This window comes from Eretmochelys imbricata, chromosome 1, assembly GCF_965152235.1.
Source record: "Eretmochelys imbricata isolate rEreImb1 chromosome 1, rEreImb1.hap1, whole genome shotgun sequence".
In the NCBI taxonomy this organism is placed as follows: Eukaryota; Metazoa; Chordata; order Testudines; family Cheloniidae; genus Eretmochelys; species Eretmochelys imbricata.
The window spans coordinates 67,998,082-68,018,076 of record NC_135572.1 but is presented as its reverse complement, the minus strand read 5'-3'; the positions used below and the strand labels follow the sequence as shown (position 1 = coordinate 68,018,076).

The following is a 19,995-nucleotide window of genomic DNA, read 5'->3' as shown; positions in this document are numbered from 1 at the left end:
GATTGCTTATGAACATACAACAAAAAATGTCTGAAAGATATCGATACAATATGTCTCTTTAAGAAAAACACTGTACAGCCTGCTTTACTACAGTGCCACACAAAAAATGGGCAGGCCCTGGATGATGAGGAATCATATTAGAAACAGGGTTAAAAATCCCATAAATCCAGAGAAAATAAGATTCTAGATATCCTTTCAATAGCTTCACATGACAGTTATTATTATATATCACTTGATATAATTATTTTAACCTGAAACTCCTTTTCTCTTTATTAATTTGATTGATAGCGCTACTTCCTACCCTTGCTGATAATGACAATACTTAGCTCTTATGTTTATTAAAACATAATTTTACAATGTATTTTCTATAAAAATGAACGAATAATTTAATGAATTTTCAAAATACAAGAGATCTGGGGGCAAGTTCAGAAGGGACTGATAAGTTAGTCTCCCTAACAACCACTGATGTAGAAGAGAGTGTAAGAGAGCATAGAGCCCAGAAAAGCCAGGCGAAGCTGTAGAATGTGGTAAATTTAAATAGGGTGGAGACTGCTTTAACTTACATCTGCTTCTGAATCCTCTGGGTGTAAGTTATACACATGTGGAATCTTTTATTCATCAGCAGAGTAAATCGAAGTGCATGTAAGGGAGCCTAAGTTAGTATCATGGGATCTAAATTACACATTACCTCTGAGTACAAACTTTGGCCTTTTTACTTTTTCAGATAAACATGTTTATTTTAGGCCTATGAGAATCTTGTGGAAATTCACATTTTGCACACCCAGTTTTCCTGAAATGTAAACCCATATTTTCCCCAAAGAACTAGTCACTTAAAATTATGTGAAACAAAAAAGAAGCCTGCAGTGTGGATATTAAGGATTAGACAAATAAAATAAAAAGCAGGCCAGTACAAGAAGGTGGCCATATTTCATAAAGTAACCAAACTGCCCTTCCAGTAAGAAATCCTCATGACCTGATGGCTGTGCAAGTTGGCCACCACTTGAGAAAACTTAAAAAAAACCCAAATCTACTGTTAACATTTCCAGGTCACGAGGTTTTGACTGGTGTACAACACAGCCAGATTTGTTCTGCAGGAAGTTTTTTGATGTACACCCAGAAGGCTAAACATTTGATAATGAGGTAACTTTGAAGATGGGAATTTATGCAGCATGTTTTCTTGGGAGTCCTGTTCTATTTGCCAAATGTGCAGCCCCCTAGTGTATTCTTATATATGTGGGCCTTTTTAGAAGACAGAATGTTCACTGTTAATAACGTTGATGCTGAGCAGTATTTTGTGATTTTAGTGCAAATAATGATACATGCTGAGCTATGATGAATATAATAGAGCAGGATAGGGCTCAAAGTGTCTTAAATACATTATTTAGATTTAATAAGACTGTTTCTGTATGTTTATGAAATGCTGACTGATTCTTAAACACATGTGCCAAGGATTAACAGCTGTTTAAGAATTTAATGAACATACAGAAACTGTCTTAGATTTAATAAGGTTAGATTTAATATTATCGTGAATTATTTCAAACCTACAAATGATACATTAATTACTAAAGATTAACACTATGCAAAATATAGATATCATATACTGAAGTTAATCCCTAAATTAATGTTTGTAATAATTCATTGGTATTTAATTAACATAACTTTTAACAGCTCAAGTGGTCAGATAAACATGATAATTATTTTGACTTTTAGTCTGAGTCCCATATACTCTTTGGCTACTAGTGAACATTTTCTGTCAAATCACTTGAGCAGAGTATTTCACTGCAATCTGGCTTTTTACAGCAAAGCTACAGGTTGACCTCAGATTCTAATTTTAAATATTAAATGCACTATTTTTATAGCTTTTGGCACCAGAGATACAAGCCCAGATGGATTCCAGAGCTAAACAGATGAATATTTAACTATAGCATCAAGAATTAAGGGCCCTATGCTGGTCTCCACTTTTGCAAGTGAAGAATAGCAGAACCTAACTGTGGGAGCATGGAAGTCGGGGATCAGGCTCTGCAATAGGATGCCTCTTCTCCATAACCGTGTAGAGGCCCTTCCATGGGTAGGTACGCCACAGGTATCACATTTCTGATGTGGAACAAACAATCACTGTGTCTCCCACCTAATTTAGAAAAGATCTGAGGAATAAATTAATGCTTCCACTTCCAACAACAACTTCTGCCAGACCCCTAAACACACTCCCATGGGAGAGAGGTCAATGGCCAATGTGCAAGTCCATGGTAGCATGACTCTTGAAGAAACTTTGCCTCTATATTTAGGGAACTGGAAGGCAGAGGACCTCCATGGACACTGGCAGATGCTGGGCAAATCTGCAAATTTTGGAGGCTGAATGTGCTTTCCACTTCTTTAGAAGGGCCAAACCAAGGAAACTCTCTGAGTCTTAACTCTTTCAATTTCCATGTCTCTACAGAGGAATAACCCACCTAGGGGAGAATCTGGGCCTAAGTTTTCAATAGCTTCATTAGTGGAAAAGTTTAACTTTATTCAACTAAACATTCTTTTAAAGTTGCTCTCTTTCTTAGGTAACTTAAATTTCCTGGATTTCATTAACAATGTGATGGATATTTTTCTCTCCCTTTAAAAATTAATAATACATTTTGATTAAGATCTGGACAGACTGACAAATAATTTATTTTACTTTCTTGTCCAATTTTTCAGCATGTTTACTTCTCAACTGCTTCCAATAATTTCTACTAAATGTAAATATTAAACAGTTGCATAACCCCCACACAAAAAAATTGTTGCTATGCCTCTTTTACTAATCTGTTTCCCATTTAACAAACAAAATCTCACACAAACAGAGGAGATATCTGGCAGTGAGCAGAGAAAATTTAAAGTTAAATTATGCTAAATCTATTTACAGCAGTACGTAAGGATTATATTGTATTGATCCAAAACAGGAAAAGGCGGGTCTACTCTGCTTACCCTGATTAGTCTCTGCAGCACACAACAAAGTGTACTTACACTATGGTAAGCCTTACTACAACTTAAGTTTAACTGCTCCCAATCTTCAGGATGATGAAATAAATTTCTGCTTTCTTCTTAATTCTTAACAGAGAAGTAAAAAATACAGCATTCACCAGAAGGCCACACTATGCTGCTTTGTGGGTAGGACAGCCTCTGGTTATTCTTAAGGAATCTAAACGTGTCATGGTTATTTGCCTTTTTCTCTTTGGTATTACATGCTGTATTCCTACTCTAATGCTTCAAAACTAATTTTCTCTTTTCTCTCCTCTCCCTCTCTCTTCTCTGTCTTTACATACATCTGGAAAGCCAAAAAATATCCTAATTTGCATTCGAAGGGATGCAGTTATATAGTAAGTGCTGGTTAGAGTCACAAATTGGATTTAGGTGGTGTTATGTTGAGGATAGCAACACCTAATTCGCAGGCACTCTGACGCCTAGTGCAATTCCCAATCCTGAGCTAGAAACCCAATACATCTGTATTGGTTTAAGTGCCTAAAGTGGCAGTTAGGTGCCTAAATCCCTTTGTGAATGTAGCCCTACATTTTCACTTTGCTAGCAGAAAGATTAGGTGAGAATCTATTATTATAACCCATGGGCCAAATTCTTCAGTTATGTATACTGGTGGAAATCTGGAGTAATTCCAATTACTTTAAAATGGGAAAGTAGCATTTGGCTCCTTATCTTTTCCATTGATGTTAAAGCCATTTCTGGGCTTACATTGGAACTTACATTGTCTTATTTAAAACAGGTTAAATGTCTGTTTTGTACAATTTAAAATAGTAGATATTTAGTGAAGAATCTTGGAGGAGATTTTCAAAGACACAAAGGGCAGCTAGGTGCCTAAATTCCACTGACAGTCAAATTTGTCTTTTTAAATCTTTCCCCTTGTACACACATGTACACAGAAAGAACACATAAGCCAACGTTTTAGTAATCATCGGCAGTTCAGTATAGATAAAATATACTTTCTCAGACAAAAACAAGGTTAAGGTGGAGTTAAGGTTGAGAATATATATCAGTCATTTAGGGCTAAATATATTACAGTGCGTTTGTAATTATTTCAGAGATAGACATTATAAACTCAGGAAGTTTTGAGTTAAGGTTAAATTTAAAAGAAATCCAAACATGTTGAGATATGTAAATACACAGTTAAGGCATCCAAACAATATTAATCCTAGCTTATAGTGACATCATGCAATAATCATAGTGCTTCTGGTCTAAGATTAGACACTTGTCATTTTTAAAGACACATAGGAATCCCCACCCCCCATCTTGGTGTCACAATAGGGCAGTACTAAGTCTGTTTGGGAGCCTTAACAGCGCATTTCCATATATTAACATTTTTGGATTTCTTTAAAGTTTAACCTTAACTATCACTCTGCTGGGTATAAATTATAATGCCTGTTTTAGCGATAACCGCAACATCCCTGTAATTTATTTTATCCTAAATTACTAATATATACCCTCAACATTAATTTCACCTGAAAATAGGTTTTGTATGGGAATTTTCTTGTTTTTTTTTTAATTGAAAATGTTGTACATGAACACTTAATAAAAAGTGTTCTCTTGCTATCATGTGATATTTCTAATAGTTTGAAGATATCTTTTTTATTTTAATTTTTCGGGCCAGATTCATCAATATGCTCTGGATACTTTATTGCACTCTGGAGAACCACAAACCAGTCAGAGCATACTGACTAGTCAACTGAGTTTAGAGAGACTTTGCATCATCACAGCAGTGCAAAATATGGTGTATACCCCAGTTTCCTCCTCCAAAATCTCATTCATTCCTTTATATACCCATGCACCACCACCCTGAATTTTCCCCTCCTTTCTTAACCACCTACATTCCTCTGAATACACAAACACCCATCTTCCCCAAGCCCACCATCCCTTCTACACCCCTACATTCCTCCGAACACATATTCCCTAGTTTGCACCCATACACCTCATCGCCTATCCTCCTTGTTGAGTAGGCCTGATAGTTTTTAAAAAAGAAATATTTATGAGTATGTACAATAGAAGAAACACTATCTTTCATTACTGAAAATGCATCCGTCAATGGAAGCTGAAGAATAAAATCTCTTTCAGAGAACCCAAAAAGAACTGACTTTTTTCAAAATGGCCACCATCTTCTACTGTTCTCAATGAGGCTATGGCCAGAGGCCTGCCCTCAGTGAGGATGTCCTCTTATAAAATAGCCATTGTTTCTCAAAAGGAAATAAAGCCAACATGCCTTCAGAGAAGATGGTAACCCTCTATGTCTGTCAGGAGGTGACAGGAGACAGTGTTCGTCTTTGCTAAGGGCATCCTCTGGCCTCTATCGCATTGAGAACAATGGGAGATGGTAGCCAACTGAACCCAGTTTTTCCTGGAATTCTCTGAAATAGAACATTATTCTTCGGCCTCTGCTGAAGAAGAAACATTCAGGTATGAAGAATAACACCAAAACATGACAATTATTCCTAAATAAACAATTTTCAAATTAGACTGCACTATTCCAATATTCAGGATTTTAGATCAAGTATTCAAAAGCTAAGACATTCTAAAAGTTAAGGTTGCAACATTAACTCTGCCATGTTGCTTATATAATATGGTACAATTTTCATTAATAATAAATACAGTAGAACCTCAGAGTTACGAACACCAGAGTTATGAACTGATCAGTCAGCCACACACCTCATTTGGAACCTGAAGTACACAATCAGGCAGCAGCAGAGACAAAAAAATAAAATAAGAAAGCAAATACAGTACAGTACTGTATTAAATGTAAATTACTAAAACGTTAAGGGAAAGTTTAAAAAAAGATTTGCAAAGGTAAGGAAACTGCTTCTGAGCTTGTTTAATTTAAATTAAGATGGTTAAAAGCATCATTTTTCTTTTTCATAGCAAAGTTTCAAGGCTGTATTAAGTCAATGTTCTGTTGTAAACTTTTGAAAGAACAACCATAATATTTTGTTCAGAGTTACAGACATTTCACAGTTATGAAAAACCTCCATTCCCAAGGTGTTCAGAACTCTGAGGTTCTATTGTAGTAACGTTCTGCACTGAAAAACTGAGAGAGCAGAAAAAAAAAAAAAAGCAATGTTGCCAATTGATGGTGCCCAAAGCAATTTTAACTTTTCTTTGCTAGAGGTCACAATCTCAAAGCCTTGCCTAAAGAAGTTTAGCCAGAATTTTTTAAACGGAAAAAGCATTTTTTACCCCTTTCAAAATCAAAAGAGCTGAAGGGAATTAGTTAAAACTTTCTGAATATATTTGCCTTTGGACACATAGCAAATATTTAAAAAATCAGTCCAAAAGTATCGGAATTTAACTGAAATTGGTCGGCAACTATTCTCATGCCAATCCTCTCTAAAACTGTTAGGACCATATCCTAAGAATATACTGTTGATCATACATGCAGAATTTAAACTATCAGTGGAATATTGCTGGAAAAGAGAGGGGAGGCTGGCATTTTATGAAATAATTATTGCAAAGGTGCAGGAGACAATTTTCGAAGTTACTTGGCAAATAAAAAGATATTCCTTCTTCAGATCAGAAAAAAAATATTGATAATATTGTAAATTTATAGACCAAAGGCCAAATCCTAGAAATGGATCAAAGCCCTTTAATGTGGGCTTTGCTCACGTCAACAAAAAAAGTCACAGGGCTAATGGTCAGAATCCTCAACACCAACAGGCCACAGACCCTAGGAATGGAGCAGCAGAAACAACACATGCTTTTACTATATGTGGGGTTTAGGAACGGTGGATTTGTATAGTGGCCACTTTTTGTGACCACTCACACTGCAGAGACTATCGCAGAGATTTTTCTTCACAGTATGAAAGGTGATGCAGTCCTTCTGCTGCACCTGGCCTGCACAGTTTTAAGATTTTTTTGAACCTTATTTGGGCAGGTGAGGCATCCAAGGATTTGGCCCAATGAGACTGCCAAACTTCAGTTTTTACATAAAAACTGGTTTGAGTTATGCAAGTTCACAATAACCCACAAGGAGGAGGGCTGAAGTTGAATATTCTGTTAAAACACGCAAGTCTTCCTATAGTCGGTTTTTCTAAGGTGCCCATTAATGATCTATTTAAAAAACACGACAATTTTAAATCTTTCAACTTATAAAACACTCTCTCTCTTTAGTAGGGTAGAGATACTGTACACTAAGTTTTAGCTAGCAGCAGTTTTTACCCTAGAATTATTAAACTTCACAAACACAGAGGTTAACGGACTGCCCTGGCATAAGAACACACTTGCAAACTACATTTACTTTTACAATCTGGGAACAGGTATAAGAAATGTACAAATCTGAATTTTTCACACTGCTCCCATAATTCAAAATAAAATGGGATATTTTAAATAATCAACTTTCAGAAACTGTTGATTAATAACATACTATTAAAGAAAAAGTTAACATCTGAAATATTAGGATTTGTGGGTTATATGTTGCTTGATTGCCTTGATTTCAATGGGACTATTCATGTAAGTAAGGCTAGCAGAATTTGGTCCTAAATTTGTACAACACATTAACAGATTTAAATAAAGATTTTCTGATGTCACAAAAAGAAAAGGAGTACTTGTGGCACCTTAGAGACTAACCAATTTATTTGAGCATAAGCTTTCGTGAGCTACAGCTCACTTCATCGGATGCATCAAAAGCTTATGCTCAAATAAACTGGTTAGTCTCTAAGGTGCCACAAGTACTCCTTTTCTTTTTGCGAATACAGACTAACACGGCTGCTACTCTGAAATCTGATGTTACAGCATAACTTTGTTACATTGGGCATTGTTAGGATACAGATATTCAGGCCTGTCTGTAAAGGCCTATACTTTAAGAATTTAGGTGTATTCTTATCACTTGGCTAGTTAGGGGTATAAAAGAAAGAATCAAAATCACTGTCTGCCAGTGTAAGAGCCTTCTCGTACTATGACAGTCTGAGGCCCTGTGCTTACGCTAAGATCTTTGGCTAAGCAGCAGAGGCAGCCATAAGCTGGGAAGCGAATGGTCACATCCTCACATTCCAAACTAGTCACATTGAAATAAGGTGCTATTGGGCTGTTAGGAACACAGTCCTGTCCTGATAGTGCCTATCACCTCCAGAGAAAGGGAAGTGCCTAGAAAATGTAAAAGGAAACTTAGTTTGATAGCATCCTGTCTGCCAAGAACTCACTTATCAATAGCTGGGATGTGAAATCCTCACTTCTGTATTGTTTTGTCATGATAGTTCCCAATTTGCTATTGTTTGTCTGTATAATCTCTGTCTAGTTCTGTGATTGTTTCTGTCTGCTGTATAATTAATTTTTCTGGGTGTAAACTAATTAAGGTGGTGGGATATAATTGGTTACATAATCATGTTACAATATGTTAGGATTGGTTAGTTAAATTTCAGGAAAATGGTTAAGATATAGCTAAGCAGAACTCAAATTTTACTATATAATCTGCAGTCAATCAAAAAGTGAGTGGGGTGTCGGGGGGAAATTGGAATCATGTTTTGCTAAAGGGAGAAATGTGAACAGGGATTGGGGATGGGGAAATTGGGATCATGTTTGGCTAAGGGCAGGAATGGGAACAGGGACACAGGTGTAAGGCTCTGTGGTCAGAGCTGGGAAGGGGGATACTAAGGAAGGAAACTGGAATCATGCTTTCTGGAAGTTCCCCCCAATAAACATTGAATTGTTTGCACCTTTGGACTTCGGGTATTGTTGCTCTCTGTTCATGCGAGAAGGACCAGAGAAGTAAGTGGGTGAAGGAATAAGCCCCCTAACAGGCATATGCTCCCCTCCATTCTGTGTAGCACAGGGGAGCAGATGGAATTAAATGTAGCTTAGCATGCTGCACAGGGGCCGCTATGCAGCTTCTTCTCCTAGTAACACATAGCCACTATCAGCTCCTTTGGAAAACACACACAGCAGAGCTGCAACATAAGAAAAAAGGGCATGTCACCTTCAGGAAAGGGTAGTAGTCAGGGAACATCTGTTATACATGGAGTGTTCTCAGTATAAAGAACTGTAACATGATGAAATATGCATCAGAAGTTCCTGCTGCTCTCAGGAGCAATAAGTCTCTTTCACAACATATGAAGCCCACTTGGGGCAGGGAAGTTATATAAGTATAGCTGCTGGGATGAAGGGGAAGCGGTAGCAGGACATGGAAGCCAGCTCAGCTGCCATTTTGGATTTGGGGGTATCTGATAAGTGTATGGTGGCAGAGTACATTGAGTACATGTACATACACATTGAGTATATATACATCAGCATCCCTGGGGTTTAGACCCAACTTGTAATTAGTATTAATCAGTTAATGTTGTTACAGCACTGTGTCTAAGCAAAGCCCTCTATAAATGCTAAGTAGTATTATTATATTACATGGATTCTTGCCTCAGAGCACTCAGCAGTCAAGACCTCCTGCCAGTTCTGCACCACAGCCAGCCAAGCCTCATAGCAGAGAGGATGCTCACTGACAAAAAAGCCTTGGGATTATTCAATGCAAATTTTCCCTTTCTGTGCATTTTAATGTAGGAAGGCAGGATATGGCCCATCATCACATTTTATTATGTACATGCTCTAATTATGTAATTTAAATAACTGGATACACACACAAACATAGACACATACTTTTAAATAAAATTGAATTCCATACAAGAAACTATAATAAAGGAAGGGAAAGTTATAATATAAGTCCACCAAACCGAGAACTTTCTCAGAAAAAGGGTACAATCCTGTCCCAAGAGTATGGGTTTTATGAAGTCATCATGAATTCATATGTGTACGCCTAAAACTTCTATTAACAAAAGTAAGCACAACAGAATAGCTGTTTACTACGAAGAAAAATGTATAAAACCTAAAACAATAAGAACTATCTCCTTTTTGGTTGCCTTGTTCCAAAGTTGTTGATCTCTCAATGCCCCCACTTTTCTTTCCATTTACAGAAAGAATCTGAAAGAACATTGTTAGCTCAAGATAATAATTTTGACACAGAAGTGCTTCATCTTACTGAGCACTGTGAGCCTTTTCTCTGCTTTTCTTGCAGTAAAAAAACACAAAGCTCTACTATGTGAAATACTTATGAATTCCAAGACTTCCAAGAACAAATCACCGCACTATGACTTTGTCCCTGACTACAGCTAAGGTGGTTTCAAAATAGGGATTGCAGGAAAAGGTAGAGAGGCTTAAACTGGGGGTGAGGGTGTGAAGGAGTGGCTGGGGGGGTGACTTCTGCATTTTTAGCTTTCAGAAATAGATGTAGAAATGAGTATTTACAGTAGAGCTCCCAAACCTTACCCTTTACACCCTGAGTTCAAACACAAGACCTGTTGTTAAACAGTGGTGAACTTGAGGAATATCCTAGGTACTGATATGCAAACAAGCACACCAAGCAAACAGCATTTGAAATGGAGTAGTAGTTTATCCAGATCAGGTTTCAATCTCTTCCCCTTTAAGAATTCATCAGCATCAGATAGCAAATTAATCTGGTGCTGAAACTTTGTCTACAAAATAAAAATAAAGATATAGAAGGAAAAATATGGAAATCTTTTCACAACTGACCCTTCAAATAGCAGGTCTGGGAGCCAGTCCCACAGGACAAGTCTTCTTTCCCACAGGCAATGGGGAGAAGGTCCCTGGAGGAGAAGAGCAGACTGGCAGGCTTGGAGTAGAATGGGGACAGTACAGCTGTCTAGCCTGGCCAACCTCCAGTTAAAAAGGAAGGTGAATTGTTGGGAGAAAAAACGTAGTTGCCTGTAAAATGTTGTCTGACAAAGTGGCATAACACAGCAAATGGTGCATATACAGTGCCCTGCTGTCTGATTATCCCCCCTTTATATTGCAAAGACACATTTCTATTTCCATATAGATACATAAGTACTTTTCGGTATGTTTTGAAAGTCAGTCAGAGAGAGTTTCCCCCTAATTTTTTGCTTAAATAGCTTCATTTAGTCTCTCCCATATACTTAACTACACTGCCAAAACACCAGGATATCCTAGTGGTGAGCCCAGACAAAATGAAACATGTCCTTGGTTGAAAACCTGGTCTGGATGAACCCAACTCCAGTTGAAACGCAGCTTGTGGTAATAGTAGATAGAGGTATTCTCATGCAAAGTGTGCTGCTCACTGACTCTTCAACTACTGTAACATCTGCCTACATTTATCTGTTTTATATAATATAAAGGCAGTAAATAGATAGAGACATTAACCTGACCTCTTCTCCCATCAGAGGGTCAACACTTCATATAATTTTTCTGCCCATTTTTAGCATAGTATCCTCTTCCTCATCCCGCTCCCCCTTTTATCCCACTGCTAGAACTCCCGAAAGCTTCAAAGACTTGAGGGGAGCACATTGGTGGAGGGAGGTAGCTTGCGGGAATTCTCTTGTCTTTATGGCAGAAACCCAGCATAAAGGCTTGGACCCAGCTTCTCAACAGCAGCTGTTATTGTCTCCTGGCCTGACATCACAAAATGCCATCCGAGAACCTACTCTCAATACAGAATTGAGACTGAAAATGCAGAAATTCAATCTAAAAATTAACTGGTAGACTCAAGTTTAAAAACACAACATGCAAACAAAAAGGGGATTCATTATTAAAGGACTTTTAAAGGGATGGGACAAAAAAACAAAAACAAACAAACCCTTCCTCTCGCAATATAATAAACACACTGTACATCCTCCAATATCAGTAAATAAGAGCTGGATGTCAGACGGGCTCAGGCTTAGTTTTGTTCAAAATATAATTTGGGGGTAAGTTCTCCTATCATATAACATACAGAAATAGATACTTCTCAGAATCATACATTTTAGATGTTATGATAATTTGGACTGGCCTCCTGCATAATAAAGGCCACAGAATTTCATCCAATAATTCTTGCATCTAGCCCAACAACTGTGGCTGAACTTTGCTAAAATATATCTTTTATGCTTATTGGCCTTACAGGAGAGGCTGCTATGAAATATTAGAGGGGCAGCACATTTGCAGAGACGAGTTCAGATCTATATTTTTGGTCAGAAAGTCTTGGTTTTGGCTTGTCCTACCTTTAAAATCCTTGAACAAGTATTTAGTGCTATAAGCATTCAAAATGGACAGCTTAAAAGATTCAACAGGAAAACTTTTTAAGCAAAAGTGGACTTCAGCAAAGCCATTTGAGTGTTATTATTACCAAAAATGCTAGATGATTGTGTCAAAAGCAGTAACACACCAATGGAAAGTTACAATGTTCAGTCTGTTCAGCGCACCTAGTACTTTCATGAGGAGGACGTGGCCAGTGGTACAGCTGATCAGACTCTCAAGCTTAGAAGTGCTGTTTTCTTGACCAATCTACTGATAGGAACATAAGAACGGCCATACTGGGTCAGACCAATGATCCATCTAGCCCAATATCCTGACAGTGGCCAACGACAGATATTTCAGAGGGAATGAACAGAACAGGTAATCATCAAATTATCTATCCCCTGTCTCCCATTCTCAGCTTCTGGCAAACAGAGGCTAGGGACACTTCAGAGCATGGTTTTGCATCCACGCCCATCCTGGCTAGAAGCCATTGCTGAACCTATCCTACATGAACCTATCTAGTTCTTTTTTGAACCCTGTTATAGTCTTGGCCTTCACAACAGACTCTGGTAAAGAGCTCTACAGGTAGACTATAAGTTGTGTGAATAAATACTTCCTTTTGTTTGTTTTAAACCTGCTGCCTATTAATTTCATTTGGTAACCCCTAATTCTTCTGTTATGAGGAGTAAATAACACTTACTTATTTATTTTCTCCACACCAGTCATGATTTTATAGACCTTGATCATATTCCTCCTAAGTCATCTCTTTTCCAAGCTGAAAATTCCCCGTCTTATCTCTCCTCATATGGAAGCTGTTCCATACCCCTAATCATTTTTGTTGACCTTTTATGTACCTTTTCCAATTCCAATATATCTTTTTTGAGATGGGGCGACCACATCTGCATGCAGTATTCAAGATGTAGACATACCATGGATTTATACACAGGCAATATGGTATTTCCTGTCTTATTATCTAACATTTTGTTAGCTTTTTTAACTGCCGCTGCACATTGAGTGGATGTTGTCAGAGAACTATCTACAATGACTCCAAGATCTCTTTCTTGAGTGGTAACAGCTAATTAAGACACCATCATTTTATATGTATTGTTGGGATTATGTTTTCCAATGTGCATTACTTTGTATTTATCAACACTGAATTTCATCTGCCATTCTGTTGTCCAGTCACCCAGTTTTGTGAGATCCCTTTGTAACCCTTCACAGTCTGCTTTGGACTTAACTATCTGGGGTAGTTTTGTATCATCTGCAAATGTTGCCACCTTACTTTTTACCCCTTTTTCCAGATCATTTATGAATATGTTGGACAATACTGTCCCAGTACTGAGCCTTGGGGGACATCACTATTTGCCGCTCTCCATTCTGAAAACTGTCCCATTCTCCTATCCCTGGTTTCCTATCTTTTAACCAGTTACTGATCCATGAGAGGACCTTCCCTCTTATCCCATAACAGCTTACTTTGCTTAAGAGCCTTTGGTGAGGGACCTTGTCAAAGGCTCTATGAAAATCTAAGTACACTATATCCACTGGATCACCCTTGTCCACATGCTTGTTGACCCCCTAAAAAATTACAGTAGATTGGTGAGTCATGATTTCTCTTTACAAAACCATGTTGACTTTCCCAATAAATCATGTTCATCGATGTGGCTGATAATTCTGTTCTTTACTATAGTTTCAACCAATTTGCCTCGTACTGAAGTTAGGCTTAACAGCCTGTATTTGCCAGGATTGCCTCTGAAGACTTTTTTCAAAATTGGCATCACATTAGCTATCCTCCAGTCATCTGGTACAGAAGCTGATTTAAACAATAGGTTATCTACTACAGTTAGTAGTGCTGAAATTTCACATTTGAGTTCCTTCAGAATCCTTGGGTGAATACCATCTTGACCTGGTGATTTATTACTGTTTAATTTATCATTTTTTTCCAAAACCCTCCTCTAATGGCACATCAATCCATGACAGTTCCTCAGATTTGTCATCTAAAAAGAATGGCTCAGGTTTGGAAATCTCCCTCACATCCTCAGCTGTGAAGACCTTATCTTCCTTGAGTGATCCTTTAGCATCTCGATCATACAGGGACCGCACTGGTTGGTTAGCCGTCTTCCCGCTTCTGATGTATTTAATTTTTTTTTTTGCTGTTATTTTTTGAGTCTTTGTCTAGCTTTTCTTCCAAATTCTTTTTTGGCCTTCCTAATTATATTTTTACACTTCACTTGCCAGAGTTTTACACTCCTTTCTAATTCCCTCAATGGGATTTAACTTCTACTTTTTAAAGGATGCTTTTTGCCTCTATCTGCTTTTTTTACTTTGTTGTTTAGCCATGTTTGCATTTTTTTGGTCCTCTTACTATTTTTTTAATTTGGGGTATATATTTAAATTGAACTTCTATTATGGTATCTTTAAAAGGTTTCCATGCCGCTTGCAGGGATTTCAGTTTTGACATTGTACCTTTTAATTTCTGTTTAACTAGCTTCCTCATTTTTGTGTAGCTCCCCCTTCTGAAATTAAATGGTACCGGGGTGGGCTGCTTTGGTGTTTCTCCCTCCCCCTCACAGGGATGTAAAATTTTATTATGCTATGGTCACTATTACCAAGCGGTTGAGCTATATTCACCTCTTGGACAAGATCCTGTGTTCCACTTAAGACAAAATCAAGAATTGCCTCTCCCCTTGTGGGTTCCAAGAAGCAGTCATTTAAAGTGTCAAGAAACCTTATCTCTGTATCCTGCCCTGATGTGACATGTATCCAGTCAATATGGGGATAACTGAAATCCCCCATTATTATTGAGTTTTTTAAATGTTTACAACCTTTCTAATCTCCCTGAGCACTTCACAGTCACTATCACCATCCTGGTCAGGTGGTCGGTAATATATCCCTACTGCTATAGTCTTATTATTCAAGCATGGACTTACTATCCATAGAGATTCTATGGTACAGTTTGGTTCATTTAAGATTTTTACTTCATTTGACTCTATGCCTGCTTTCATATATAGCACCACTCTCCCAACAGTACGACCTATTCTGTCCTTCTAATATATTTTGTACCCTGGTATTACCATGTTACATTGGTTATGCTCATTCCACCAAGTTTCTATTATACCAATACCCTCATTTAGTATGAGGCACACAAGTTCACCCATCTTAATACTTAGACTTCTAGCATTTGTACATAAGCACTTTAAAATATTTTCACTTTTTAGCTGTGTGCCATTATGTGATGTAATTGAATGGGACTCTTTTTCATTTGACTGTTTCTCATCAGATCCTGCGCACTGCAGAAAATTAAGAAACCTTTGGAGCTGAGCATAAAAGCCATACATAAATAATAAAAGCCACAGTGGGTTCTGAGTCTTAAACTAAAATCCCTATTGTTAAAATGATACTGCATTACCCAAATATCTCACGGGGTGTTGGTAACTGATTTGGTCAGAGACAGCTGGCTAGATAGGTCGTTTCCTTGATAAAGCAGCTTTGTTGCTAGCATTTCCCATGGCAACTGCTTACATAAAACTACAGATGCGCTTGCTTAAATCACAGAAGTCAGAAAAGGAGTGGGAATACCAGGGAATGTATGGTAAGGAACAAATCTGATAGGGATAAAACCTCATTTATTTTGGGCACTATCAAATAGTTTCTATACTCTATAATTCTAGAAACTGATACTTCTAAATCAGAATGAGAAAAGTCCCTGAGACATCAAAAGGTAAGAGACTCTATGTATAAACAAGCTGGCATTGCTCTGGGTCTGGATCACACTGAATCAGATGAAAGTGAAGAATGGGTATTGCGTGCAAGTCCTGACATACAACAGCAAGGTAGTCTCTTACCTGACCATGTTAGGGGTAACCAAGTTGGAGTGGATGATACTCTTGGACATAAAGATTCTTAGGTGGCGTCAGAACAAGTAGTGCAGTCTGACAGCTATTCACATTCTGGGCACAGAGAGAATGTGATAGAAGATGTTCTGTCCGGGGGGGGAAACCTATGGGAGGAAGCAATGTTGAACAAAATATTTCACAGGTTGTGTCAGTTTTGGGGGGACTCCCAACCTGAATCAGTTTCTCAGCAGAGGCAATCACCAAACTGTGAGAAGGAATTTCTCCACAATCTTCTTGTTTGGATATCTCATTAAACTAATGCACTTGTTTAACAACCCATCATTCCAAATGGCACAAAAAGCACTGGTGATGGCGTCAGAGAGCAGAATAGAATTGTGCCTGATCTTTCCTCACTGACCATCAAGGGCTGAATTTCAGCCAATTAAATAGATGCCAATGGCTTTTAACTATCCTGGGGACCTCAGGAATTGTGACAAGGCTGTCACTGGGGAGATCAGAAAAATTCTTGGTCAAAAATTCTGATAATCTCATGCTTACTATTGGGGAATCAATGCAGAGTACTGGATTTTAAGAACAAATTATCACACGCTTGCTCAAAGAGTGGAAAAAATCAACAAACAAGCTACAACAGACTTTAAGGGACTTTGTTCTGTGGACAAACTCAAGAGTTCAGAATATTCTTTGAGATGTTAAAACACTGATAATGTTTTTGTTATAAGATTGCTGCAGGTAGCGCTACTACAGTTAAGATGCATGTGTATTTCTGTTGTAAGAAGAAAGAAGTATTATATTTTGGGGCTGATGCTTTAGTATCTCTTATTTTTCTTGCGGGTTCATTTTGCCCCTTTTATACTGGTTAGCCGTGTTGTGTAAATTAGGGCAAAACTGTACCCTCTAGCGGAAAAACCTGGTAAACAGATTATAGGGTTTAAGGGAGTCTCTGACATGAATCTTGAAGAATTTCCTTCTAATCTTCCTCTCAGGAGGCTCCTCTGTCATTTCTTCTCTCTCAAGAATAAAGTTATTGTTAACTAGGCAACAGCATTTATGCAAACTCCTCCTGTGAGATGTGGATGAAAAGCAAACTTTGATATCATATATTTGAAATTATGATACCACACCTTGTGTTACAACAAATACTGAACAAGGCTATTAGATTCAGAGAGACTTGATCTCAAAAGTAATTTTGACAATAAAATAATAAAATAATTTTATGTAGGAAAAAGTAGAAAAACCGCTACCAAAATAGAAATGAAAATAAACCAAAATAGAAATGAAATAGAAATCCTGCAGCATTCTAACCAGGAAAAGGATTTAAGAGTTATTAGAAAAATATCCAACTTTGTGGATAGCTGCAAGAAATGGAAAATAGATTTCTAGGATGCACTAACAGAAGGATGGAATACAAATTATTTTGCTATTGTACTAGCCATTTTCTAGATACCATTTAGAATATGATTTTCAGTTCTGGTCATCTTTTCCAGGAAAAGATATTATTGCCCTTATGTTTAAACCATTGGCATCAAAAAGAATGATTCCAGTATTTAAAAAATACTATTGGAAAAAAAATACTATGAGCTATTTCAGTTGGAGCAGTGAAGAGTTTCAAGGTAACTTAATAGGAACTATTTAAAGCTGTTAAAAGTGTTTAACAAAGGGAATGAGTTCAAACTGTTCTGTCTGGTGAAAGGGTTAAAATAACTCAGGGACACAGCCTAAAAATGAGGCATAAACAAAAAATTCTGGCAAAACCATAAGCATATTGAATAAGTTGCTTAGTAAGAATAGTGACTCAGATAGTATAAATAAGATTAAAAGACAGCTAGACATTTTTATTGGAAGAGAGGACTGAAGTATATAGCAGGCTGGCTTCACTGAAATAACTGAATGGAGACATGATTGTTTAGTACACGAGACTTATTGTTCCAGTGACTTTTTTTTAAAGCGTGTGGGTTATTTTTTTCCCATTAGGGGCCAATGTCTAGTTTTGATAAAAATTCTCTCATTTGCAGTTTCTCCCATATTTAATAGTACTGAGACCAGCGCAAAACGAAAAGTGCCACCTGTAGACTTCCCCTTCAAAATCAAACTTTCTCAACAGCAGATGTATTTGGGCTTTGCTCTCCACTGTCTCTTTCCTTTGGTGGAAGCCGAAATGTGAGCTGGGTTGCGCAGATCCCCATATCCAGCCAGAAGCTATTTCTATCCTAGACATTTTTTTTCATAAAATTTCCTATTCTGCTAGCACTGTGTGGCTGTACAGGTGGTAGCATAAGTGTAGATCAACCACTGACATTTAACCACCATGTCGTCTAGACCTGCTCTGAGCCAGATTAGATGACACAGTTGTTAACGTATCAGTAACCAGTTCACACGAGTGTTCCTGCTGCTGCTACCATGGCTGGGTCTGGAGCTACACTTCTGATAGGAATGCTTGGAAATTATATACAAAAGTTTGCAGACACAAACTCAGGCCAAGAGTTTCAAAACCCTAACATTAGGTTCCTGAGTCCATTTAAGCATGGTCTAATATTAAAAAGTGCTGAACACGTAATAATTCTAATTGACCTCAGATCAACAAAAGCAACAGCATTTTAAATATACTTAAACAAACACCACCTGGCTTAAATTTTTGTTACAAATTGATGGTTTTCCATCCTTGAGTGCAACCTAGAATGATGACAGAGCCAGCACTTCTGCTACCACTTTGAGCTCTGGTCTAGACAACTGGTTTTTGGCCACTCTTCCATCTCTTTTACCCTGGAAGACAATTTTTCTTTATGGAAAACAAGATCATTTTCTTTCACTATCTTACTTGTCATATGTCTCCTCCCACAAACTGGCCTTTTCATTCAAAAAACAAAACCCATTTTCTGAAGAGAAAGACTATACCGGTGCAGGTAGAATTATTGAGCCCAATACTGCTCGCATTAAAATCAACAGAAAAACAATCATTGATTCAATAGAACAGAATTGGGCTTTTGGGCTTCATTCCTGCAATGATCTCTGCATGAATTGAACCTCTGTGTCCATATGAAGTTCAGTGAAGGTTTGGAACCCTAGTCTACATAACTCCACCATCCATTTTGTTCCTGAAGAACTCACAGGAAACAACAAATATCATTACCCTTTTTAATTACATTTGAAACATAGCTCCCTTTGCCGTCTCTATGTTTACATTTAATTTGTTGTGCAAAACCCCCCAAAACAGATTTGCCTAAATGCCTCCTGCTGACATTCAGCAACAGATTGCACTTAATATTCATAGTTCAATTTCTGTATAAAAAGAAACTGAGGAATTAATATGAGCCAATTGCATGAGTAGTTTTTTGATTAATAGGACCCCTCATCCAGATATGATGACAAATGCAAACTTCCGAATAGCTCTTTGCATGATTACAAAAATAAGCAATACGAATGGTTGACTAAATTTGCTTACTAGTCTTCTTGTATTCTGACCTGTATCTGGCTCATGTGTATAACATGTTGCTGCACAGAATGCAATAATACAAACTCTGTCTTTTAACGCTTTCCTAAAAATGCACCTATTTTGTTTAGATTATTAGAACATAACTTTCCTAATTCCACTTTTTTTTTGTCTTTTGGAATTCCATTGTACTTTCAGGTTACCTGTTATGTTGAAGCCTGGAGACCCTGTCCTCTGTTTTCTATACAAAAACTGAGAAACTTAGATCCATGTTCAAACAGTTTCTTTTTTTAAAAAAAAAAAAAGTCCAGCACTGCATCTTTATACAGATCAATGTCCAATTATAAGCAGAGTCACTGTGGTAAAAGGTCAGGAAAAAAAATAATCTTTCTGGCATTTATTACTTGGAAAACAAGGCCTTGTATGAGGTCAACCCTCCAATACACACAGAATAAATTATACTGCAGCATTATAAATATTGTACACAACAAAAATTATATTGCAATCTCAACATGATCAGAAAAATGAAGTAGAGCGTGTATTTGCTGATGAATGTGCTACAGATCAGACAGTGCTAGAGGCAAAAATCTAGTTCCAATTAATCATCAATTAATAAAAAGCTTATAATGTATTTCTGCTTAATTATAAATATAGCTTCTCATTAAGAATGATTTAATTAATCAATTT

General features: G+C 37.3%; 1 protein-coding gene across 1 annotated transcript in view; it reads right to left on the bottom strand.

Annotated features, from left to right (window-relative positions):
• The window catches only part of PCDH17 (protocadherin 17), a 102,204-nt gene that overhangs the window by 52,453 nt on the left and 29,756 nt on the right, over nt 1-19,995 (bottom strand). The window lies entirely within an intron of this gene.